This window comes from Lissotriton vulgaris, chromosome 2_2 (assembly GCF_964263255.1).
Source record: "Lissotriton vulgaris chromosome 2_2, aLisVul1.2, whole genome shotgun sequence".
NCBI classification, from domain to species: Eukaryota; Metazoa; Chordata; class Amphibia; order Caudata; family Salamandridae; genus Lissotriton; species Lissotriton vulgaris.
In genome coordinates this window covers 20,427,138-20,454,453 of record NC_141688.1, presented here as the reverse complement: position 1 = coordinate 20,454,453, position 27,316 = coordinate 20,427,138, and the positions used below count along the sequence as shown (strand labels likewise).

At 50.6% G+C, this 27,316-nt stretch overlaps 1 protein-coding gene across 7 annotated transcripts in view; it reads right to left on the bottom strand.

Annotated features, from left to right (window-relative positions):
* Positions 1-27,316, bottom strand: part of CPEB1 (cytoplasmic polyadenylation element binding protein 1) — a 443,269-nt gene that overhangs the window by 203,604 nt on the left and 212,349 nt on the right. The gene's annotated exons all lie outside the window — the stretch shown is intronic.

Sequence of the window (27,316 nt, the reverse complement as noted above, 5' to 3'; positions counted from 1 at the left end):
GGTTCATACAAAAAGTCTGCTGGTGGTCCGAGTGGGGATCCTGTCCACACTGCTGCAGAAGCGGGAGTCTTATGGTCTTCGGCATCCAGCAGACTGTTATACCAAATAGATATTTCCTTATTCAGTGGGCTTGTCTCTTGCAGCAAGTCTTCAATCTCCCAGTTTCCGCTTATCTCCCGCTTTTCCGCCACATACCATGATGTTAACTGTAAGTATTTAAATCTTGAGAACCCGGTGCCAATCTTAACCCTCAGGTAATCCCAGGGGAGTATCCCCCCACTGTCCAACAGTTCAGACCAGATTTTGACGCCGGCCCTCTTTATCGGCAGTGCCAAGCCATCCTGCAAGCAACCCGGGGTCCCTGGGCCGTCCCATATAGGGGCATAATCAAAATAGTATCCAATGCCCCATCTATGCCTGAGCCTACACCAAGTCTCCAAAGCTGTCCTTAGAACCTTCAGACGTACCCTCTTGAAGAACCTAGGGGATCCAAATTTATACAGAAATGCTTCTCCATTGCCTCCCCCTTCTACCCGTACCATTTCACCTAATAGCCTCCCCCAAGCTGATTCCCCTGGCTTAACTAACAGCATCCGTATGCTTTTAAACTGGAACGCATCTGCATATAGTCTTACGTCTGAAAGCGCCAGCCCTCCTTTTAATCTACGTCTAAGTTTTTTCCACGCTAGTCGAACCCCTTTATTGCCCCAAATGAAACTGTTGATCTTACTCTGTACTTTACTCAGGCTTTTACTTGAAAATGTCAAAGGAATTGAAGAAAAGAGGTATGACAGTTTAGGAAGGATGACCATCTTTACTAAGTTGGTTTTTCCATATATAGTCAGAGGTAGATTTTTCCATCTACTGAATAAGCTGTCAATTTCCTTTACCACCCTCTTTAGATTTAACTCAGGGATCTTTTCAATTTCCTTCACTACATAGATCCCCAAGTATCTCATCTCTTCACTTTCTGTCCCTGTCCACTCCAAATTCCAGCACATCACCTCCGTCTTGGTTTTATTTACAAGAAACCCAGAAATTGCTCCAAACTCGCGCATACGCTCTTCCACCCTTATAATAGCTGTATCCGGGTCGCTTGTATACAGAACCAGATCGTCAGCGTACAAAGCTATTTTTGAGCTATAATGTTCTGATCTGAATGGATGGATTGACTCATCCAATCTAATCGTCTGTGCCAATGGCTCCATATATAAATTAAACAAAAGGGGTGAAATCGGACACCCTTGCCTCGTTCCTCTCTGAATTTTAAAACTCGCGGTGAGGAACCCGTTCAAAAATATTCGGGCAGAAGCACCCCGATAGCAATTCTGCAGGGTCTGAATAAAAATAGGACCAAAACCCATAGCCCTCAGGACCTCCCATAGGTATGCCCAGCAGACTCTATCGAACGCCTTGGCCGCATCGACTGCGATAACGGCCAAGGGTTCTGTCTTCTTGATAGCCAAGTCGATGTTGCCTATAAGAAGCTGTGCTTGTTCCTGTATATGTCTACCTGCGACAAACCCTTTCTGATCTGGATGTATTAACCCAGGTATCAGTTTGGCCAATCTCCCTGCTAAAATGCCCATAAAGATCTTATAGTCTGCGTTCAGCAGGGAGATTGGGCGGTAAGAGTCTGCCTTTTTTGGGTCCTTACCCGGTTTCAATATCAGGACTATTATTGCTTCTTTCCAAGTATTAGGGACCTTTCCATCCAGACCATAAATTGAGTTAAAGGTGTTTTCCAAGGGTTTGAGGAGCTCCTCTTTAAGATGTTTATATATTTCACTCGGGAGCGCGTCTGATCCTGCAGCCTTTTTATTCTTAGATTTATTTATCTGAGCTATGATCTCCTCTGATGTAAAGGGTGCATCTAAGTTGTTTTTACTTTCTTCTGTGAGAACTGGAAGTTGTTTGTTTCTGATAAATGACTGAATCACACATGATCGGGGAGTCAGATCTTCCCTATACAGATCTGAGAACATGGAGAGAAGACATGTCTGTATGTCATCTATCTTATTTGAGATTTCCCCGCCGGCGTTTATTTTAAGTTCTTTTATATCATTCCTGGCCCGGTCGGCTCTAGCTTTCCATGCTAATAAAGCACCGGCCCTCTCTCCATACTCATAATTCTGCATCTTACCAATCTCCCACTGCGCTCTACATTTAGCTTCTAGTTTCCCTCTATATTCTGATCTTGCCTCTTCTAACTTTCCCAAGATTTGAGTGAGTTGTTCCTGGTCCCCATTACTAGCTCCATCCCTTTCTCTCTCCAGGCCACCTATCCTCTCTTCGATACCCTTTAATACCGTGGCTTCGATCTTATTCTTATAACAGATGGCTCCATGGAGTTTCCCTCTGAGCCAGGCTTTATAGGTGTCCCAGACAACATCTGGGGTTGTTGAGTCTGAGTTTAACATAAAAAACTCTGAGGTTGAGGCCTGTACAGCGGTGATCACATCAGGGTCCTGCAACTTGGTCCTATTAAGGGTCCACCTTAGTGCCCGTCGCTGAGTTTCCTTGAACTGATACACAATACGTATAGGTGCATGGTCGGATAGATGACTCGGGAGGACTAAAATCTCTTCTATGCTAGCTAATGAGCCTCTATCAAGGAAGATATATTCAATCCTGGAGGAATGACGATACTTTTTGCTAAAAAAAATAAAGCCCTTCTCATTTCCTTTTATTTCCCTCCATAGATCTACTAGGTCCATATCGTGGATCATGTTAACTAACGCCCTACGTACCTTCACTGCACCTTTATAATGACTTACGTTAGATCTATCTTTAAGGGGGTCAATCAAAACATTAAAATCCCCCCCTATCACGTATGGTGGTGGCTCCAACATCAATATTGATTGCAGTTTATAGATATAATCGGGGTCGTCAGAGTTCGGGCCGTAGAAAGAGGCACAGACCATATCGCGATTTTCAAATGCTAATGTAGCGATCAACCATCTACCGGAAGAATCGGACTGTACTTTTTTAGTATTGCAGGGTGTCCCTTTTTTAATTAATATGGCTACCCCTCTATTTTGGGCTGTTTGTGTTGATGCACCAAAGCTCTTAACCCAAGTAATTTTTGAGAAAGTTGCTATGCTCTCTTCATGGCTCAAGTGTTTCTCCTGTAGCAAGCATATTTGTGCAGTTGACAATTCTAAATGCTTAAATATAAGCCTCTGTCGCCGAGGGCATCTTAAGCCATTGACGTTCCACGAGAAATATTGCCCCACTACTCCTTGAGGTCACAGTAGCCATCCTCCTCTTTTCCTGCCTGTGAGTGTCGACCCTTTTTTTGAGGCTAGACTTAACACATTACTTAGAAAGTTTAGATGAGGTTGAATTTTTTTTTCTTCCTTTTTTTCCCACTGCTCCCCAACCACGTGCACCCTCCCTACCAACCCCCCCCTCCCCTAACCCCGTGCCCTCTCTGCCCTCTCTGAACATGAGGAACCCTCCCTGCTAATAGGCGAAAGCCTATTTAGCCATCTTCCCCCTCCATGGATCCCCGGTCTTCTTGAGTATGAGGAAGAATCTAGAGTAAAACCCCTCTCCTCTTTGATGTTTCGGAACCACTTCGACTGCACCTTTTAACACAAGAAGACGAACCTGATGGTAAAGCTCCTCGAGGTGCGGAGGAGGCGGGGCACGAGGAGGCGTGCACAGAGGAATCTCTACGAACTCTAGGGTATGACCCCGTCGTACAATGTCCAACACCCAGCGGTCCAAGGTGATCGAGGACCACTGAGAGTAAAACAGGGGTTTCCACTCCAACATTTTGATGGGAAAAGTCATTGGCGTTTAGAGTTGGATCCCCGGTAAGGGGACTTTCCGCTGTAAGGCATGGAGGACTGCTGGCGAGATTGCTGAGTGGGCATGTAACGTTGGCCGCTCTGATTGTATGAGCGGTATATGAGCGGTATTGCTGCCCACCTCGAACGTTGGAAGTGCCGCGTCCGCGCGCACCTCGAAAGGACTGCTTCCGAAATTGCAACGTGCCCAAAGACTTTGCTGTGTCGGTGTCTTCAATGGACGCCAGGGCCTCATCAATATGAGAAACGAATATTAACCCCTTCCATGCTCATGAGAAGGTCAGCTCGTCATGAGGCACGGTTGAGCTGTGCTTATGACGAGCTGACCTTGTCATGAAACTATAGTATTCAAGCATTTTCAGCACAGGAGCGGAAACCCCCTAACAGCCAAGGTGTTAACTCCCCATCATAGGGCATGTCCAGGATTCTGGATTGGACTTCCTGCCGGAAGGATGTGGATTTTAGCCAACCTTGTCTGAGTGCAGCCGCACTTGCAAGCAGACGGAATCCTGTATTAGCCACATCGACTGCACAGTCAATCATTTCTTCTGACGTCCTCTGTCCATCTCGAAGGATCTGTAGAGAGTCAGCCTTGGAAGCATCAGGTATGAGTTCTGTGAGATCTGAAATGTCTGACCACATTTGTCTGTCATAGCGTCCCAAGATGGCTAAGGCATTAGCTGCCCGGACAGATGTGGAAGCAATCGTTGAGAACTTGCGGCCAAAAGCATCCAGACGTCGACCCTCTCTATTCAGAGGGGCTGTGATAGGAGCCGCTGGGTTCCGGGCTCGACGCTGTGCGGCCTGAGTCACTACCGAGTCCGGTTTGGGGTGAGAAAGCAGGCAAGCCGGAGACCCATTCGGGGCCTTGCACTTTCTCAAGGCACGGTATTTGTGCAGGCAAGTAGTTTGGAGCAGTCATGAGCTTAATTCCTTCGTTCCAAACAAAATAGATTATGGGAATCGTGTGGGTTTATTTATAAGGTTTGTCTTTAAAATCAAAGAAAACAATCCCCCCTCACGTTGTGATCTTGGTAATTTAAAGCACAGAGCTGCTTTATCCATTAAAAGATGTAAACTGGCGATATCCACAGGAGGTGGATCTCCAGAGTTTCCTGGCTGAGGTGAGGGAGTCTGTGCCCGATAATCATTCCAGTCCGCCATATCCGGGTCACCTGCCTCATCCGAATTGTCGGGGACTTCAGTCCTCACGCTCCAGGACCGCCTCATCATCCGCATCCTGTGGATAGACTGTGGTATGGATCCTAACAGAAGTTTGGACCTGAGAAAGTTGCAGGTGGTAACACAGGTGGCCAAGAAGGTGGAGGCAGCGCCACGGTAGCCGGCGATGGCGCAGGTGTGCTCTGCGGCGTAGCTGGGAAACGGCGGTTATAATCATCCAGCATGTTGGAGATTTGAGATCAAAGTTAAATGAATGGTGGCCAAAGGGACTTGTACCAGCTGTTCCTCAGACTGAGACTGTTGATCACCATCACCTTCGTCTGAATCAGAGTCTTGACACTCAAATATTAAGTCAGATGGACTTTGTGCTGCTCCAAAGGTATCCCCTTCTTGTTCTGAGTCAGAGTCAGGCTCAGATGTAGTGGCAAACATTGGAGAAGGTGGTTGCGGCTCAGGATTAGAGAGCTGGTGACACGTAATCTTGTGACAATGAGAAGATTCTGAAGTCTTCAAAGGTACTAACGGCAACGAGGCAAAGTAAGTCGGTGCTGCCGTCGACTGCAGTCAATAACGCCGACGATACTGGCTTGCTAGTCGACGAAGATGGTTTTGGAGAAATCATAGTCTATGGTACGGCCGTCGACGGAATAGTAGTCGGGCCACTGTCGACGGTCGATCAGCTGTAGACGAGGCCGTCGACAAAGCAATCGTCGACAGGATGGTAGTCGACGCCAGTGTAGCCTCCGTAGACTGAGTCTTAGTCGACGAGGCTTTGTTCAACGTTGTCTTCGTCGACTAGTTCTTAGTCGACGGAGTCATAGTCGACTAAGAGGACTTCTTGAAGACTTTCGGCGACGAGGATTCTTTCTTCTTAGTCGACAAGGAAATGGGAATCGTTGACGGAACTGGCTTGGAAGGCAAGGCAACCCTCATCGACATGGAAGCTGTCGACAAGATAGTCGAAGAAAAAGCTGATGCGGTCGTCGTGGATGTAGCCAATGCTGTTCTCGTCGGAGCGCTCCTAGACGCTCCCGTCGACGGCGGAAATTTAAGAGGCATGGAAACAACTCGAGAGGCAGCAGAAGATGCCTGAGAGCCAGGTCTCGTGGGCGTAAAAGTAGTAGGAGTGGCTGAAGACGCCACAGAAGCTAGAGGCAAGGCCAACTTCATCTTTTTGAGGAAAGGAGATGGATCATCCTGTAAACTACCACGTTTAGATGCTGCTGAAGAAAGTCCAGAATGAAAACTTTCTGCATCTGACATGGCTGAATCCTTTTCTTTTAAACGTTGAAGCCAAAGGAGAAGGCGGCCTTCCCTGTCTTTCAGAGTCTTAGTAGAAAAAGTTCTACAGAACTTGCAGCTGCTAGCCTCATGATCAGAGTATAAACAGTATGGAATATGCTACTTACCAGTATGCATCTGTTCTTGGCATGAAGGGCTGCTGACATTCATATCTGTGCATAGATCGCCACCTAGTGTTGGGTTCGGATGATTGCACATTGTTGTCCTGGAAGAGTCTTTGAAGTATCACGAGATAGGTGGCTCCTCCCCTGGACTACAGTGCGCATGGGCATCCTCTCCATACCCAGATTGTTTTTCGCCATTGTGGCAGAGATGGAGCGTAATACTGGAAGTGATGACCACGCCTGAAAATGCTTCTGAGAGCTGCAGCTGCGACAGGCACCGGGGAGGAGGGCGGGCGATATGAATGTCAGCAGCCCTTCATGCCAAGAACAGATGCATACTGGTAAGTAGCATATTCCGTTCGAGGCATGAGGGTTGCTGAATTCATATCTGTGCATAGAATAAATAGCAGTTCCCTCCTTACTTGCGGGTGCCCGTGCCAGCTGCAGCAGTCTGAAAGAGAGTCCTGAGAACAGCCTGACCTACAGCAGGTTGCTGTTTGGAGTGTACATCTACGCAGTAGTGTTTGGTGAATGTATGTATAGCGGTCCATGTGGCTGCTCTACATATGTCCTCCAGAGGAATATTACCCAAGAAAGCCATGGAGGCCCCCAATTTGCATGTGGAATGCGCTCTAGGGGGGACGGTTAGTGTGTGTTTAGCTTTCTGATAACGTATCTGGATACATTTAACAATCCACCTGGCTATACCTGATTTGGAGATAGGGTTGCCTTTATGTTGTGGAGAGAATGCAACGAATAGCTGTTTAGTTTTCCGAAAGTCTTTTGTCCTGTCGATGTAATACAGGAGAGCTCTTTTGACATCTAAGGTGTGCAGTGCTCTGTCTGCCACCGAATCTGGGTTAGGAAAGAAAACGGGCAGTTCAATATTTTGGTTGATGTGGAACTGCGAAACCACTTTTGGCATGAATTTAGGGTTGGTGCGAAGCACCACTCTATTTGCATGGATTTGCAGGTAGGGTTCCTGAATTGTGAGAGCTTGCAGCTCACTGACCCTCCGCAGGGACGTAATAGCTATGAGGAAGGCCACCTTCCAGGTGAGGAAGTGTATGTCACAGGAATGGAGTGGCTCAAAGGGTGGCCCCATGAGTCTGGTGAGAACAACATTTAAGTTCCAGACTGGTGAAGGGGGGTGTCTGGGAGGGATCACTCTTTTAAGGCCTACCAAGAAGGCTTTAATGGCAGGTACCCTAAAAACGGAAAGGTGTTGCCTGTTTTGAAGGTAAGCGGCTATGGCCGCGAGATGGATCCTGATAGAACTGTACGCCAGGTTGCATTGGTACAGATGCAACAAGTAACATATGATGTTTTGCGTAGATGCGTCCAACGGGTTAATGTTATTGTTGGAGCATGGAACCTATCTGGTTCACAGAATTATTTGTATGCACTTCTTGATAGCGGCCTGCCTCCGGGTTGTTGGCGCGACGCAGTGTGCAACTTCTCTTTCACTTGTTCAAAATAAATGTCTTACACCAAAAAAAAAAAAAAAAAAAAAAAAATGTTATTGTTGGAGCAGTAAATAACAAACCTCTTCCATTTGGCCGTATAGCAGGCTCTGGTAGATTGTCGCCTCGCCTCCTTGATGTCAATACATTCAGGAGGCAGGTTCAGGTATCCAAACTCTATGACCTCAGGAGCCAAATTGCAAGGTTCAGCTGTTGTGGATCTGGGTGCTGAATGTCGCCATGGCTCTGCGTGAGGCTGGGAGTGAGGTGCAGTCGCTGGTGAGGCACCACTGAAAGTTCCAGGAACGTGGTGTACCAAGCCTGCCGTGCCCACGTTGGAGCAACCAGGATGAGTGTCATGGAGTGCTGTCGCGGTTTGCGCACCACCAGAGGTATGAGGGGGCTGGCGGAAAAGCGTACGCAAATCTGCCTGACCAGTTCATCCATATCGCATTGCCCTGAGACTGCGGGTGTGGGAACCTGGCGGCGAAGTTTGGGCATTTTGCGTTCGCTTGTGGCGAACAGGTTGATGTCTGGATGACCCCACTGCTGGAAGTACGGACGGAGAACCGACGGGTGGATCTCCCACTCGTGCATCTGATGACTGTGCCTGCTGAGCAGGTCCGCCATCTGGTTGTCGACACCCGGGAGATGCTCCGCCATGAGGAAGATGTTCCTCTGAATGGCCCACTTCCACATGCTTTGGGCTAGGTGAGACAGCTGCGGGGAGTGCGTGCCTTCCTGCTTCTGGATGTAATACATGGCGGTCATGTTGTCCGTCCGGACTAACACGACCTTGATGCACAGGTGCAACTTGAATGCCTTCAGTGCCATGAAGATCGCCATGAGTTCCAACACATTGATATGCATCCTCTGCTGTTGCGCAGTCCATAGTCCCTGCACCGTGTAGTGGAGGACATGTGCCCCCCAACCCTGGAGAGATGCGTCCGTCAGTATTATCTGTGGTACAGGCTCCTGGAACGGTCGTCCCCTGCAAAGGTTTCGTGGGTTCCACCAATGCAGAGAGTTGTAAGCACGACCGGTCACCAACACTAGGTCTTTTAGTTGCCCATGAGCCTGGTTCCATTGACGGGCTAAGCATTCCTGGAGGGGTCGCATGTGCAGCCTCGCGTGCAGGACTATAAATATGCAGGATGCCATCATGCCGATCAGTTGCATGAAAACTTGTGCCGGGAGGGAGTGCTGAGGTTGAAACCTCCGGATGAGCGCCTGCATGCTGTTGACCCTGGCTGCGGCCGTCTGCGCCGTGGCCGACTGGGTGTTTGACGCCCCCAGGTACTGCTGGACCTGGGCCGGCTGCAGGTGAGATTTTGCATAGTTGAGAGAGAACCCCAGACTGAAGGAGGTGAATGGTCCGTGACATATCGTGGCTGCACTGTACGGCAGACCTTGCCTGGACGAGCCAGTCGTCCAGGTAGGGATACACGTGAACACCTTCCCTGCGCAGGTGCGCTGCCACAGCCGCTAAGCACTTGGTGAAAACCCTGGGAGCGGTAGTGACCCCGAATGACTGTTGACTGAACCTGAGATACTTTGTGGCTTGGGTGAATGGGAATGTGGAAATACGCATCCTTGAGGTCCAGGGTGGCTAGGAAGTCGCCCTGACGGAGCAGCGGCAGGGCTTGTTGTAAAGTTAGCATGTGAAAGTGCTCCGAGAGGATGTATTGGTTGAGGGGTCTGAGGTCTAGAATGGGCCTTAGGAACCCGTCCTTTTTTGGAATTAAGAAGTACAGGGAGTACACCCCTGCACCTCTTTCTTCGGCAGGCACCAGTTCTATGGCCCCTTTTTGCAGCATGGAGAGAACCTCTTGCTGCAATTAGTGCAAGTGCTCTGCGGACATAGGACGGCTTCTTGGGGGTATGTTGGGGGAGGGGTGGAGGTCAATTCTAGACAATAGCCGTAACGGATAAGTTGTCTCACCCACCTGTCTGTTGTGATGTTTTCCCAGAGTGGCAGGAACTGCTCGAGTCTCCCCCCCGACAGGTGTTAGATGGTCGGGGGCAGTAACAAGGAGTCACTGTTTGTTGGGAGTGGAGGACCTGGCGTTATTGCCGCGGCCTCTCCCTTTGGCGCTGTTCCCACGGTAACCACCTCTGGTGTTTTTAGTGTATGCAGATTGCATGTTGCCTTTGGTATACTGGGAGTGCTGTAGAGACGGTCCTCTTGTTGCTCCCCTGTTACCGGAGCGACGAAAGGAACCGCTCCTAAACTGCTGTGACTGGAGAGCCCCCATGGACTTATCCATCAGTGTCTTTTTTCATTTTCTCGAGTGTGGTGTCCACATCGGGTCCAAACAGGAAGTCCGGATTAACCGGCTGATTAAGAAGTGTAGTTTGGATCTCGGGTTTAAACCCAGAGATGCGCAGCCATGCGTGGCGTCGCAGCATCACGCCAGTATTGATTGCCCTTGCTGCAGTGTCCGCTGCGTCCAGTGCACACTTTATGGACGCATTGGAGATCAGTTTACCCTCTTGTATAACCATTTCCGCTGCCTCTGTACATATCAGGCATGTGCTGCATCAATTGCTCCAGGGTGTTGTAGTGCGCCCTGTCGTACCTAGCCAACAGGGCCTGTGTATTGGCTATTCTTCAAATGTTAGCGGCCTGCGCCGCCACCCGCTTCCCCGATGCCTCAAAGATTTTGGACTCTTTGTCCGGAGGGGGAGCGTCTCCCGTTGATTGAGAGTTAGCCCTTTTGCGCGCGTTAGCCACCACAAGGGAGTCCAAGGGGAGCTGTCCTTTGATGTAGGTGGGGTCCACTGGAGCAGGCCTGTATTTCTTGTCGATCCGTGGATTGATAACCCTGGCTTTTGTGGGCTCTTTGAAAATGGCAGTGGCATGTTTGAGGACCCCCTTAAGCATGGGCAGTGTCTTGGTGGAGCGTTCAGAAGTAGAGAAGGTGTTATGTTATGTTGATTTATTATGCGCACAGATACTCCAGCCAAGGAGCGTCCCGGCGCAGAGACAAGGTAGAGCATAACACAACAGGAGAGTGAAAAACATAAAAGCAGCTAAAACAGGAAAGTTTTTATAGCCCTCCGGAAAGTCAAGAGATCCTCCATCAGACGGATTTCAACAGGAAGGGAGTTCCATGCTGCCGCGGCCTTTACACTGAACGAGCGGCCTCCCATGCGACAGCCTGAATTTGGGGACCACAGCAAGGGCCAAGCCCTGGGAACGGAGGGTACGGGTGGAAACGTAAAAGGAGAGACAGCTAGATAAGATTTCCGGGCCTATACCTCTCAGAATCTTAGAGGCAAGGCACAGAACCTTAAAAAGGATGCGCTTCCTTACAGGGAGCCAATGTAGGGAACGAAGGACACCTGCCACCGAGCTGAATCTGGGCAGTCCGACAATCGCCCTCGCCGCAGCATTCTGAACCCGCTGCAGACTGGTTAATTCGGCCTGGTTGGCCCCGGCCAGAAGAGAGCTGGCATAATCCAGGCGGGAGATGATAGTTGCCTGGATCACCAGCTGCCTGGTCGGGGCGTCAAAGAACTTGAGAACAGGTCTCAAGCCCCTAAGCAGTCCGAAACAGGCCGCAGTTTTTTTGGTGTGCCCTACAAGGGAGAGGCCCACATCCAGCCAAACCCCCAGATTTTTTACCTCCGATACCGGGGTCGGAGTGGGTCCCAGCTCTGAGGGCCACCATTGGTCACCCCACAACTCCACTCCCTTACCGACAACCATCACCTCCGTTTTTGTGGCATTTAGCTGGAGACAGTTGCCTGTCAACCAGCTAGCCACCGCCTTCAGTCCAGACTGAAACCTGGGGGCCTCGATCTCTCGGGTGTCGAATAAGAAGTCCTCATCCACTGGCTCAGCATGCATTTCGACGTCATGATTGAGTGCAGCGCGCTCTATTAATGCATTGAACGCTGCGGTGTCCTCAGTCGGAGATTGTTTGACATTATAGGACTGAGAGTCCGGGGTGACCTGGGGGTCATCAGGGTCATCGCCTTGATCCGCTGCCCCTGACCACTGATAGAATACAGACACTGATCAAGATGTCTCCATTCTAAGTGAGGCCCATTTGGCTGTAGTCTGCAGTTAAGTCCTCCTCACTTTGTGTAGGAGATTGAACAGCATGGTGTGAGTAGTCCTGAAGATGTTCAACAAGAACCGGAGAGGTGGTGGAGACCATCTTTTTTAGTGGAATTTTGTAACCCTCCAAAGGGTGTTCAGGCACGATCTTCCGCTTGTGGACGGTAAGCCTGCCCGACTCCGAGTCAATGAACAGCTTTGTTTGGTTGTCGTAAGAAGGCTCATGATAGACGACCTGTGCATGTGAGGACACCTTCGCCACCGTGGAAGCCTCCTGAGACTTTGGACGCGCAGTGGGTGGAAGGCCAAACTTTAGTGGTGTCGATCCAGCCTGCTTGGAAGCGGAAGTACCGTCTTCGTGTTTCTCCGACGCCTGAGTAGGCCGCTCGCTTGAGCGCGTCGAATCGACCTCAGTGTGCGGTGCGCCTCCAACTTTCGGCGTCGACGATAATTTCGGGGCAACCTTTGCCGCGGCTTCGACCCTCGCCGCCAGCCCATGCTTCAGTCCCGAGAGGGGTGGCTGCAGACCTTTCGACAGGAAGTTCCTTGCCCTTTTCGCCATGTTTGGTAGTGGACGCAGGCACAGGCGCCGAGGCCTTCGAGGTGACGGTCTTGGTGTGAGGGCCCTGCTTCAGAATCCCAGTGTCGGGGCTGACTGGTGTCTTCGGCGTCGAAGGATCGACGACGGCGCCGAACCGACCACCATCTTGAGCAGTTTCGGTTTCACGGAATCGACCGATGGCTCCTTTGAAAGTGTCTTAGCCTGGCTATGACGCGGGGCTGTAGACCGAAAGGACAGATCTTGGCTAAGGCCTTTCGGCGATGCCTCGACCGGAGCCGGAGCGGGCTGAATGTCCACGATAGGCCCCGGAGCAGTGGGCGGACTCTGTTCACCACCAGAATCGTCATCAACGGCCGCAAGGGCCTGTTCGTCGTCCCCTACCTCAGCGACATCCTGGTCGTGGCCGAACTTAGTCTGGCTCGTCCATTTTGAAAGTTGAGTCATGTTCTGACGCTGGTTCCGACGTTTCTTCGGGAACGTCATCTTCTGCCTCTTCCTCATCTTGGAAGAGTTCCTCGTCCCCGGCATCGAAGATGTTTGCAGGTGCCGGAGCCGACTGTTGGGCCGTCTGCCTCGCGTCGAAGTTTAATAGTCTTCTTTGAGCGGAACCTTGAGCAGGCGAAGCATTTCGACTCGTCGTGGTCGGGGGACAAGCAGGTGTTGCACACTTGGTGCACATCTAAGTTCGAATATTTGGAATTACACACAGGACACAGCTTAAACTGGGTCCGTTCCATCGTCGATGTAGTCTGGGCCTGAGTCGTCGAGAGTCTTTATTCGACGCCGATCGAAGAACCGAAAGGGCCAGGCACCGAACGAAACAATACCGACGCTAAGAAAGGCCTTTTGGCCGTAGGAACAGAAAAGTACAAGTAAATTAACTGGAGTAAGAGATTAGACATCCGAACCCAATGGCGGAAAAAAACAATCTGGGGATGGAGAGGATGCCCATGCGCACTGTAGTCCAGGGGAGGAGCCACCTATCTCGTGATACTTCGAAGACTCTTCCAGGACAACAATGCGCAATCATCCGGACCCAACACTAGGCGGCGATCTATGCACAGATATGAATTCAGCAGCCCTCATGCCTCGAACATACACTTCTGATGGGGGTCCTTTTCAAAAAGGCGCAGCTTCCCACAAGAAGAGCAGGGTCTAAATAAAGACTTCTTACTTGACATGTTGTGAAAAACACTGGAAATAGAGGAGTAGAGGTGAAAACTGAGCAGAGCTCAGGGAGACTCCCTTCACACGACGTGCGGTAGAAAATCGGAGGGCTTGAGCTTCTGAGTAGAAGGTTATAGAGGGTGCTGACGCCTGATTAGTGTCATTTTGTTAGTCCAAATTACAGCCAATGTGTTACAGTAGTTTCTCTTTACCATGCATTCCTATATAAGAATGGTTTTTTGAGATTCCTATTATGTTTTCTATTCTTTACCATGTATTATATGTACATATATACATATACATATACATATACATATACATATACATATACATATATATCCAATCTTGCCAAACTCATCCGATACGAAGAAGGCGCTGACACCATGAATCTCAATCCAAACTCGATTTATTTACTCACTGTCTGCTTAGACGCGTTTCGGCGTTGCCGCCTTGTTCACTACATCTGCATTCAAAATGAGCTCATACATATATACTGTGGAGATATGGGCGTGTCTAACAATTAGCACACAGGTTTAGACCAGGTATTACCATGGTTACATGATGGTAAATCTGGGATGTTACACAGAGTCTTTCCACCATCCTTATTACCGAGTATTCATTGCAGAAAAGTTTTTTACACAACAGAATATAAAAATTCCTAAATCACCTAAACAAGTGTTCAAAGTAATAGTGATAACAGCCTTTTCATCAAATAGCATGTTACATTTCACAGCTGTTGAAAAGGCAAATTAAAAACATTTGCTGCCATTTCTGCGTTTAAATAATAAGTTAACACTTTTTGCCGCTTTTTACCCTGAGTGCCTGCCATGGATGTGCCCTTTATTAAGGTCCTAACTTAGTAGACCCTCTGGTTTGCCTGTGCATCCCAGTCTCCCATGTATCATGCTGGTGTGTGTACCATTACAGCGTGTGTGTGTGGGGGTGGGCTTGTTCCCCATTCTATGATCCCCGTTATTGCCGCTTTGGACCTGAGCATCTCCCCGGGTGAGTTCTGCTGCACGTTATAGCCTTTAGCTTCTTTCCTAACGCTACAATGTTGCCAAAAGCTGTCACCGCTGCCGGCTCTGAGGGTAGCCTAAAAGTTAGTATATTATTATATTTAGTATTATTGCTATTTTATTTACCGTGGGACTCCCACTTAGACTACGAGGAATATTCAAGCATGTGAATCTATAAAAGACACCCCTAATACTGGAGAAGCCATGCTGCTAGCGATGCAACCAAGTTAGACTTCCATTGAAACAAAAAGATTCCCGGTGCACCAGGATGGACAGCATCACTTGCAGACTTCAGCATGATGGTTGACTCCAGGAGACCAAGCAGCACAATAATTACCATCAAGAATACAATATCCAAGGGGACTCCCTCCTTAATAAAAAGAAGTCCAAGATTATAGCAGCTAAAACATTTTAAAGGTGTGTTCCTGCTGCAACAATCTCCATATCTTAGGGGTCCCCGAATCAGCCAATAAAGGCAAGCTGAAGGATTAAGTGGAGAAGATGGCAACTGCTCTTTTTGGTGCGGACTCCATCGGGGAGCGCACGCACTGCAACATCAGTTTGACTTCCGCCGGGGCCCTGGCACGCCAGATTGTTTCCAGACTCCTCAAATTGAGACCATGATACAGCTTTCGGATGGCCAGGGAGCAGCGTACTCTAAATTTTGACAAAGGAAATCACCCACTTACCATACTTCGCTGCAGCAGTCGAGGAGGCACATCGCAAATTTATTCCAGTTGGCCAGAAACGGACAGGCTGCTATTCTGCAAGCTATGCTCTAGCCTTCGAATATCTGTACAGAAAGCCATTATTTCATCACCAACCCTCACCTTTGACTTTGTGCTTCCTGAATGTTAACTGTTGTGATGTACATGCATACATTACAGTGCTATAGCCCTATGCCAACTGAAAGGATTCCCACTGCGAGCTCACTACACTTCATCTAATACTGGTACGACTACCATTGAGCTAGATAGTAGTACTCTTCACACACTAAATGCATCACATATAACGTATGTGGTGTGTGAGACCAGTAGAAGCATAGACATACTGTCCTATCTGGACAGACCATGTACATTGCTTTGTTACAAGAGACTTATCTAGACCTTCTAACCACTCACTTGAGAAATGAATGTCCTACAGTGTATTCTTTTCATGCTAGTCTTATGCACAAGGTATGGTATACTGGTTCGTAAGGAGTGCTGTATATCCCCGGGGTCCTTGAGTGATGAACAGGGTAGATATGCGATAACGTGGGGGAAGTTACTCTCCCACAAAAGCACTATCTTCAACTGCTATGGCCAAATAATGATCCACCGTTTTCACTGGAGCCAAATCGCATCCTCTGGCCCCTCTGCTGTTCAGGAAGTAGGTGGGGTTGTGCTTAAATTGTGTTTATGTTCATACATCCCCGTCCATCTTCTGTAGTAATGCCTTGAACCACTATCAAAATATTATAAGGGACCGTGAGCTGCTACACCTGGAGAATACCACCTACATGCCAGACAAGGCACCTTCTGTTATGGGGTACATGGTAGCTGGTCCCGGTGGACTACTGGTTGGGGAAAAATGCACCTGGCATGTACTTTTTGGAATCATTCCCTTGTATTGCTTGCCCGGTCTATTGGTTCACAGAAACCATTATGAGTTACCTGGCACCTTTCTCCACTAACACTATTAGATTATAAATTTAAAGAACTAGGGCAGGATAGCTCTGAATTCTTTAAACTTAATCAAGGAACGGTCTCTAGTTGGTACAGTATGGGAGTATCTCCACTGATGGACCTTTGATTCTAGTCAAATTCCTATGACTAGAATCAAAAGTCCATCATCACAAAACACAATGTAACACATGAGTGAAGATAGGACTGTCTTAAGCAAATACATATGAAGGAGGTTTGTACCATTGGAGTATCTGCCCAAGCAGAAATAATGATACCAAAGGGGATGATGGACGGAGCGTTGGAGCAAATCAAAAACTCACCATAGTCAACTGATCTGGGTTTAAGCCATCATTCATTAGCTCACTCCACCACCCCAGTTCAGACATGGCCGTATGCAAATCAGTCTGAACCCTTTGACTCATGGGAACAGTCCAGCCTGAACTGCCAGGCCATGTCTTCCCTGGACCGGAAACAAGCATCCTGGGACCGGTTTCTGGCTAATTAGCCGTCAGCCAGGCTACCTTGAACCCATCGGCAAAGTGAGAAAAGGACCCACATCTCGGCATACCCTGCCAACTTAGGGCGAACAAAGCAATACCAAAGTAGAAATAGAGCTTGGTTAAAGTTCGACCATATCTCCATATGGCCGCTTTACAAATTGGCATTACAGAAATTTCTCAAAAAAGCAGTAGCTATTTTTCCCCTACTAAAATGTGCCTTGGGTCTAATCAATCAATCAGTGACACTTATATAGCGCGCTAACTACCCGTAGGGTCTCAAGGCGCTGGGGGGGGGGGGGGGGGGGGGGGGGGGTTCTGCTACTGTTCCAACAGCCAGGTCTTCAGCTTCTTCCTGAAGGAGAGGTGGTCTTGGGTCAGGCGCAGGTCGGTCGGGAGGGAGTTCCAGGTCTTGGCGGCCAGGTAGGAGAAGGACCTTCCTCCCGTAGTCGCTCTTCGGATGCGGGGGACGGCGGCGAGGGCGTGGTTGGCTGATCGGAGGTGGCGATTGGGAGCGTAGAAGTTGATTCGGCTGTTGAGGTAGCTCGGGCCCTGGTCGTGTAGGGCTTTGTATGCGTGGGTGAGGAGGCGGACGGTGATTCTTTTGTTGACGGGGAGCCAGTGGAGGTCTCTCAGATGTCCGGTGATGTGGCTGGTTCGTGGGATGTCGAGGATGAGTCTGGCTGAGGCGTTCTGGATCCGCTGGAGTCTCTTCTGGAGCTTGGCGGTGGTACCGGCGTAGAGGGCGTTGCCGTAGTCCAGTCGGCTGGTGACGAGGGCCTGGGTGACTGTCTTCCTGGTCTCGGAGGGGATCCACCAGAAGATCTTTCGTAGCATGCGTAGGATGTTGAAGCACGCCGAGGAGACGTTGTTGACTTGCCTGGTCATGGAGAGGGAGGAGTCCAGGATGAAGCCCAGGTTGCGTGCATGGTCTGTCGGTTTGGGTGCGGTGCCCAGGGCGGGAGGCCACCAGGAGTCGTTCCAGGCGGAGGGTGAAGAGCCCAGGATGAGGACCTCCGTCTTGTCAGAGTTCAGTTTCAGGCGGCTGGTCGTCATCCACTCGGCTACCTCTTTCATCCCTTCGTGCAGGTTGGCTCTGGCGGAGGCGGGGTCGTTGGTCAGGGAGAGGATCAGCTGGGTGTCGTCGGCGTAGGAGATTATGCTGAGGTTGTGTTTGCGTACGATGGCCGCGAGGGGGCTCATGTAGACGTTGAAGAGGGTGGGGCTCAGAGATGACCCTTGAGGGACGCCGCAGATGACTTCGGAGGCCTCTGACTTGTACGGTGGTAGGCAGACTCTGTTCTTCCGTCGAGGAAGGAGATGATCCATTCCAGCGCCTTGTCCTGGATTCCGACGTTGCTGAGGCGCTGTACTAGGGTGCGGTGGCAGACAGTGTCGAATGCCGCGGAGAGGTCTAGGAGGATGAGGGCCGCTGTTTCTCCATTGTCCATCAGGGCTCGGATGTCATCGGTGGCGGCGATGAGGGCGGTCTCGGTGCTGTGATTGGCTCGGAAGCCTGACTGTGAGGGGTCGAGGGACCCGTTCGTCTCGAGGAAGGCGGCCATCTGCTTGTTGACGGTCTTCGATGACTTTGGCTGGAAACGGGAGGAGCGAGATGGGGCGGTAGTTCTTGAGTTCGGTGGGGTCCGCTGTTGGTTTCTTGAGGAGAGCGCTGAGTTCGGCGTGTTTCCAGCTCTCAGGGAAGGTGGCGGTGTCGAAGGAGGTGTTGATGATGTCCCGCAGGTGGGGTGCGATGACAGAGTCGGCCTTGTTGAAGACGTGGTGAGGGCAGGGGTCGGTCGGTGATCCGGAGTGGATGGAGTTCATTGTGCGTATGGTGTCTTCGGTGCTGATCGGGGTCCAGGCGTGGAGGGTGGTCGTGGGGGGTGGTTGTTCGGTCATGGTGTGCGTTGGTTGGTTGTTGAAGCTGTTGTGTATGTCCGCGATCTTGTTGTGGAAGTATGAAGCGAGGGAGTTGCAGAGGTCTTGCGATGGGGTGATGTTGTTTCCTGCGCTGGGGTTGGAGAGCTCTTTCACGATGTTGAAGAGCTCCTTGCAGTTGTGTGCGTTGTTGTCCAACCGGTCCTTGAATGCTGTTTTCTTGGCGGCGCGGATCAGCTGGTGGTGCTTCCGGGTGGCAAGCTTGAGGGAGGTCCTGTTGTCCGGTGTAGGTTCCCTTCTCCAGACTCTCGAGGGCTCGGCAGTTCTTCTTGGAGCTTTTGAGTTAGTCGGTGAACCACGGGGCTTTCTTGCTGCCGGGTCTGCTGGGCGGGGTCCTCAGCGGGGCGAGCTCGTCCGCGCAGTTGCTGATCCACTTCGTGAGGTTGTCGGCGGCCTGGCTGGGGTTCGCTGAGCTGGCAGGAGGGTGCTGGCTCAGGGAGGTGGCGAGCTGGTCTGCTGTGATCTTGTTCCAGCTTCTGCGGGCGGCCTGTTGCTGGTGGCGGTGGGTCGTCGTTCTTTTGAAGGTGAAGTGGACGCAGCTGTGGTCCGTCCATTGAAGCTCTGTGGCGTGGCTGAAGTCTATGTCTGGGCTGGAGGAGAAGACTGCGTCCAGTGTGTGTCCGGCGAGGTGGGTGGGGGTGGACACCAGTTGCTTGAGTCCAAGATTGGCGAGGTTGTCGAGCAGGGTGATGGTGTTGCGGTCGTTGTTGTTCTCCAGGTGGAAGTTGAGGTCCCCCAGGAGGATGTAGTCAGCGGAGTGGAGGGCATGCGGGCTGACGAAGTCGGCGATGTCCTCGCTGAATTGTGTGCGTGGTCCCGGGGGTCGGTAGATCAGGGTGCCTCTGAGGGTGGTGTTCGGGCTGGTGTGGATCTGGAAATGCAGGTGTTCGGCGGTGTTCAGGGTGTTGTCGGTGCTGGTCGTGAGACGGATGGTGTTCCTGTGGATGATGGCGATGCCTCCTCCCATCTGGTTGGCGTTGCGGTCCCTCCGGACGATCTTGTAGCCCTCTGGGATAGCGATGGCGGGAGCTGAAGAGGCGTTCATCCAGGTCTCCGTGAGGAAGGCGACGTCAGGGGCTGTGGCATCCAGAAGGTTCCAGAGTTCGATGGCGTGTCTGTGGACGGAGCGGGTGTTGAGCAGGATGCACTTGAGGTGGGTGCTGCTGGCGTTCGACTTGGCGGGTGATGGTGCGAGGCAGGTCCGGATGCAGGTGAACTTGCAGGCGTGGCAGCTGAAGGGTCCGTGGGTGCGCCGTGGAGTGGCTTGATGGCATTCTGGGAGTCGGCCGGTGTTGAGTGCGATGAGGGTGGCGGCGGAGTACGTCAGGCGAGTCGGCCAGGGTCTTCGGGGGCCAGGGGTCCTGGCGCTGGTCGCGATCCGGTCGCGGACGGGCGCAGACGGGCTTACCTTTGGCGCGCCTTCGGCGCACAATCGGCGCGTTCGCACGGTCGCCATTTAAGGCGAAGTGCGCGGGTGGGCGGAGCAGCTGGGAGGCGGGAGCGGGGAGGGAACAGAAGAGAAAAGGGGCGGGGCCAATGGCTGTGGCGGGAAGCGAGAGCGGAGGGCGGCGAGGTAGGCGGGCAATCAGGAAGGAAACTGGACACGGCACAGGGGATACAATGAAATTAACAGGCACAAATTACGGGCAAAACAAAGAAAAACAGCTAAGTACACGAACAGACGGCAAAAACAAACAAGCACAAATTACGGGCAAAACAAAGAAAAACAGCTAAGTACACGAACAGACGGCCAAAACAAACAAGCACAAATTACGGGCAAAACAAAGAAAAACAGCTAAATACGTGAACAGACGGCAAAAACAGACAAGCACAAATTTAGGGCAAAACAACTGGAAAACCAGAGTGGAGCGACCACGGCGTCAGCACGGCCGGCGGCGAGGCAGAGGGCAGGCAGAGGGAAACACGCAGCAGCTGGTGGCCGTGCGGCGCGGGGGTGTCCCACAAGTGGGTCTAACCGACCTCTAGTTAATTTTTTGGTAACAGTATGCAAGATTTTATCCACCTGGAGATAGTATTGTACCCAGGGAACTGAGAGCTAGTAAAGCCGGGGTTGAAGGATTCTTCAGCATGAGACTTTAAAGAACTATGTTAAGGTCTTGGGTGGGTTGGGGGAGGGGGCTACCAGGCACCTAATTGTCTGGAAACCATTCAGAAAATTATTCTTGGTTACCAGTTTTTTTTAATGGTCTGTAAGACATTTCCTGCAGTCAGTAAGGGCTGCCAAGTGAACCGTAAGGAATTGTAGGCCAGATTTTGCCAAATGGAAAACCAGTAAGAATCAAGTCTTCCTGGCAAGATTTAGTGTCCATGTTCTTGGAGGCACTCCTAATGCAAAACCTCTTCCACTGGAAGGTATACGCAGAATGGGTTGAAGGCAGTTTTGCCTCCGAGGTCCATGCAGTCTTTACAGGTTCAGGTGTCCATACTGCATTACCTCAGGAGTCATGCTGCTTAACTCTAGGAGTAAAGACTTGGATGAACAGTCTGGCCTCTGAACTTCATTAGCAGGTCTTGTCTGAATGGCAGCTTGAGAAGGACGCTGTGACCGGTGAAGGTTGTTGCACTTGCATTGGTGAAGGTTGTTGCACTACCATTGACGTGGCCACTCTGGGACTATCAAGAGGAGTATGGCTCTTGAGTAGGACAGCTTGAGGAGGACTGACTGGATCAGTAGGAAACTGAGAATTTGCAAGACCAGTCAATCCATAGGGCATTCCCCAGAGTTCCTGATTGGAACCATCTTGAGGTACAGTTGTGACATTTTTCTGCAGAGGCGAAAAAGTCGATGTGCGGAACACCCCACAGCCAGAAGTGGTCTTGCACAACATAGTCGTAAAGGACTCATTTGTGGTTGTGGCAAAACCCAGCTGAGGGAGTCTGCCTGAACATTTTGCACACCTGGAAGGTGCATTGCTGTGATTTGCAGGTTCCTGATTTTCATTTCCATAATACTTTGGCTTTATGGGATAAAGGTTTGGACCTGGTTCTCCCCCCTCCCATCCAGCTTGTCGACATATTTTGTGGTTGTATTGCCCATTTGTACGACTGGGTCTTGAATGAGGAGCCAAATGGTTTTAGCACTAGGAAGACTCTTGAGCTTGGAGATTTATATAGGTCATCTCCCTCGGAGACCATATGTCTTGACTTTGGAAAGGACACATGTGGGCTTACCACCCCAGTTAACGATCCATCCGTCACCATGGTCTGAAAGGGAATCTGCTGGTGAGCTGGCATTACTTGAAGCAGGTTGGTTGGAGAGCACCACCATGTTAAAGAATGCTTCTGTGAGTGGATAGAATGATCCAGTCTTACCAATGCCTGTTGCTTAGTCCCACAGGTCCGAGACATTCCTGAAGGGGACATGTGGAGACATGCATTCAGGGTGAGTAAGATACAGGAGGCCATGGAGCCAAGACTACAGTAACTACACCGCAAGAGGAGTTGGTTTTCAATAGTGACAATTCTGACGAATTGATGAAAGTCTCTCCCCTGAACGACTTGTCTCCATGGTGTCTATGGTAGCTCCTACAAACTATACTGGAGTGGAAATTGACTGCGCATGTCTAGATGTATGGACGCGGGGCTTACTTTGATTGTAATTAACCAATCAAGGTGGGGTAGGCGAAGATTCAATGTTTCCTGAGGCAGGCAGCAACCACTGCCATGCACTTCGAGAAAGATATGCGATCTACAGCGAAGACTATGGACGCCTGGAATGATCGTTGTGGATCCACAGGCCTAGGAATTGGCTCTGGAGGAATAGTTGGTGAAGTGGCGTAACAGTACTGGTGTTGGCAGGGGGTGTACACCTTTGAGTATTCAGAATCTGGAGAAGAATGGATCAGTCACCTTTTCCTGTGTTAGACGTCAAAAGGCCCCTCGATGGTGATCGCAGAAGTCTCGACATTTATCACAGGAATGCACGCCTGGACATGGATACAAATGATGTATGTACTTTAGGCACTGATCTACCTTGCCTTCATGTCCATCAGCGCTTATTCCAAGATGTCGAATCAGCCCTGGCGATAACGTCTGCCATAGTTTGTCTTGACGTTTACCAGGTAAGAGGTCTTTCCCGGACATGAACTCTTTCTGGACCTTCTGCATCCCTCATAGGCAGATGGCAAAACCCAGGTAGATGGCAAAACCCGGGTAGAAGACTCCCTCCTCGTTCTGAGGTTTTACCACAAGACTACTTGCTGTCTTCACAGTTCCTCCATGACATGAAGGCAAATTCTACGTTTTAGGGTGCATCGAGAAATGTTTTTGCAGTGCTGGCAATGTTCAGAAACAGGACTAGATGGAAGGCAGCAAATACAGATGTTGTGAGGGTCAGATTTGGACTTTCTCCCACAGGCAGGGTACTTGTCAAACAGAAGGCATTAATTTACAAAATGCCACAATTTTCTGTCAGAAAAAAGTCAGAAATGGTGGTGGACCCAAATAGCTCATCATGGCGGACGTGCTCCGAGAGAGCTTCGCCAGCCTATTAAACATCCTTCCATAATCCTACCTTCATCGCCCTGGAACTGCTGACTTGACATCCCAGACTCTGAACTCCAGGGAAGACCAGTGAGCAGACGACCAGGTCCTGTGGTGCAGACCGACTGCAGTCGGTCATTGTGGCTGGGCGAGGGAGAGAGATTTGCGGATGTGCTCCGGGAAGCAGCTGGACTAGGTCCCAGTGTGGCTTGTGGCTGGATGGGGACTCTCCTTCAGGCCTCTACTTGTCGATCGTGGCCCCATTCTGGGCGTGGCTCCAGGAGTTGTACAGCTCAAGGTGTCCTGATCTGCATTGCGAAAACACCAGCCCTGCTGGGTCGAACAGCAGAGAGCGCTGCGGGAATAGTGTGTGCAGTAGGAATTTGCCTTAGTCCTTCGACACCAACTGTCCACCATGTCTAAGGATGAAGCAACTGGGTCTGGACCGAAGCAGAGCACCTTAGACCGCTTGACGGCTGCAGTGGTACAACCCACAGACAATCGAGGCTGCGCCCATCTTACCAGATAATGCTGCCCTGGGAGCCATTACTCGATCTGGGCAGATCCTAGAGCTGCAGACTGGTGACATGGGCACCAAAGTCCCCCTCCTGAGCCAGGACCTTCGTAATCAGTTGACTGCATAATAGCAACAGACTAGAGTGACTGGGGTTCAAGAAGCGGTGTCGACATTTGTAGGAGAGTAGGGTCTGCAATCCTATGATCACCCAGATTTTTTGCTTTTGTTTCACTGGTTTACGACTTAATCTGGCTGTGGGCCTGCCAATCAGACCCACAGCCTAGCTGTTCTCTCGCTAAATTGACATGTGTACCTTATGTGCATTACCCAGTTGGAACTGGGCCACCTTGTCAGACCCGGTCACTCAGGGCATCGGTGTACCCAGGGCCTACCAGGGGCGGAAGCATGTATTATGCCACCCATGGATGGCCATCTAAATCTGACACAACTGGCTGCACGACAGCTGGGGCAAGGTGGCGTACTCGCCCTTTGCTTTAGATATAGTATACCTATATCTAACCCTCAAATGGACACCCGAGTTCCTATCAGTCACTCCTATGGCAGGCCTTGACAATCCTGAAGGGAGAGTGCGTGGAATCGTGTGAATTGGGCTCTGGCACGAGCCGAGCCCGGTTGCAGCTTGCGGAACCAAGACCCAATGGCTGTTCCATGATAACGCGTCCCATATCACTAACTTCGGTATCGCGTTATCAAGACATGTCAAGTAAGGTGTCATACGAATCGGGATACTGACCCCTCACCAATGCTGGCGACGGGGTTAGCATTCCACCCTTCTAGAGGGACAAGACATGTATGTAACTGTGAACCCCAGTTAAAGTTAACTGAAGCCTCAGCTCCACAAAATGGATGCTGCCACCACAGAGTCTGACCTCCTGCTGCTGCTGGGAGTCCTTCCAGCGAGGAGAGCTTGGACAAAGGGTTTCCTGTCCGGGGCGGTGCTCGCACCATCCCAGACAGGGTTTTGTGTATCCTGGGTAGGCAGGGCTTTACAGGAAGGTGACTGCGGAGTGGCACCCCGGTGCTCACTATGCATCTGCCGGCTAGAACCAGTTCCAGGGGCACACCAGCCCCTGACATGGGGAAAGTCTGACATGGGAGAGGGGTGTAACCACCCCCCTTTCTGGTCCCACCCCTAGGGCAGGACCTAGTCACGTACCCACCCCTTTCTTTAGGATAAAGGCAGGAGCGGGGACCCTTCCAAATTAGATCTTTGAATCAAGAACTACTTTCTACGAAAGGACATTCAAGACTCTTCTCAAGATTTCTCCCTTGTGACTAAGGAGTAGTCACCCTGCATCCGCAGGAACCATCTTAAGAACTCTGCGGTTTGCTGCAAGTCCTTCCTCAGGAATCCGACTGCCCAGCTCGACGAGAACCGGCTTCCCTGGCACCTCTGACCTCTACCCACATTGTCAGCTCAGCTGAGATCCGTGGGTGCAACAAGACCTCGAGGGACCGGCCATCATCAAAACCTGCACGATTTCTTAACCAGCACGACCGCCGAGGGATCCTCTGGTGAGTGCTTTGGGGTCCGAGAAGCCCAGACCCTGAGCAGCTCCAGCACCGAAGTGCAGCCTCCCAGCATCTCCACGACCTGCGTGGGGCCCTTCTGCTTTTGCCGCTCATCACGTTGTCTGGTTACTAGCCGCTGGCTCGTGACCTTGACGACACACGACAACCAACGCTGCTGGTCTGGTTGCTCCAGACTGGCCTTTGCTCCCTTCTGAGAGAGGAGCACCCCGGACCCTCCTGGTCCACTCAAGACGCCATTTTAGGTTCATCACGTGGCCCTGAATTTGCCAAGGCTTGTTGCCCCAATCCTGGGCCCAGCGATGCAGACAGCATCAACCTTCGTGGGACAGCTCGCACCTCCATCCTGGTCGCCGACAACGCCTCCTGGTCCGTGAGACTGCAGAGCCTAAGCGTCGCCCACTCACCTAGTCGAGGTGACGATCATCCGGTGCCCTCCTGGTACCCTCTGACTACTGGCTAGTAGTACGAACTTGGTCCCCTCTGCTTTCAGGTGTCATCCATCCCTGATCCAGGCTTGGATCTCTACGAACTCTCTCAACTGATCGCCGGCCAGCAACTCCTTCCTTCCGGCTCCTGGCTCGTCAGCGAGGACTCCCGACGTCTGTAAAGACTTGTGCAGCCGCAGCCCTTGGGCTAGGTAACTTCGGCATTTCGGTGCCCGCATAGCCTCCTTATTTAAGGGTCCCGAGTCCCTACCGCTTCCGACTTGCCTTATCGGGTCCGCCCGAGACCACTAAACTTTCCGTGCCCTCGGGCACTTGCATTGATTGTGCACTTGAAGCATTTTCTTAAGAGTTTTGTTGTGTGCTTAGTACCCTGTCCTCATAAAGAGTACAGGGCTGTTGTGATTCTAATAAATACACTGATTATTTTCATAACACTTGTGTGGTGTCCATTCACTTGGTGTTCAAGGGGTATGTGATGGTATAACAGCTGGCTTAACACGCCCTCTAGAGTTTAGCCCGAAGACTGCTCGTATCCACGCTACTAGGATAGCTGGTCTAAGGTTGACTTACAACCAATCACCATAAGGGTCGTTTGGACTGATGCATAGTGATCACTAGAATAGTGAGCACTGCATATCAGGCCAACTTCTCACAACATTGCATTGTAAAATAACCTCTAGAACAGTTGACCAAGGGACTGCCCATGCGGGTGGAAGACGCAGAGGGATGTGCAAGAACAAATGTTACTTACCGGTAAACAGGTGGTTGTCCAGTATTGGTGTCTTTCATAGATTCACATGCTTGAATATTCCCCGTATTCGAAGTCCCACCGTAAACAAAATAGCAATAAATCCCAATAAAAAATGTATATATAAACATCACACCAATTCCAAAACCAGAAATACTTATAAGTACCAGGTTAGCATTAACACATAGGAATACATAGGAGAAAAGAAAGAAGTCTATATAACAGCCATGTGATTATGTTAGTCCAAACTACAGCCAATCAGGCACAAGCACCCTTCTAGAACCTTCTCAGAGGCTCATGCCCTCAGATTTTCGCAGCACAGGAGTGACAAGTCTAGGAGGAGAAGAGAGCCTCTGAGGGGAGGTGGGTGGGTCGGTCGCATGTGAATCTATGAAAGAGACCAATACTGGAGAACCACCTGTTTACAGGTAAGCAACAATTGTTCTTCTCCAGAATTAGGGTGTCCTTCATAAATACACATGCTTTAATAGTAAGCAGTAATAACTGGCAGCAGGACCAAAACAGCAGTGCATTGGAATGAGAAAAACGCAATGTCAATGTAGCCAGGCAGGTAATAACAAATCATACCACCAAGAGGAGGAGGAGGGAAGAAAGAGGCTCACCTTATTTAAAAAGATAGCTAAGCACCGCTTGGTCCACTGCTGTATCAGCCTCGTTGATCGTCTCAAGGCAGTAGTGCTTTGTGAAAGTGTGCCTGCTGGACCACGTAGCTGCTAGACATATCTGGTGAATTGGCACCCCAGCA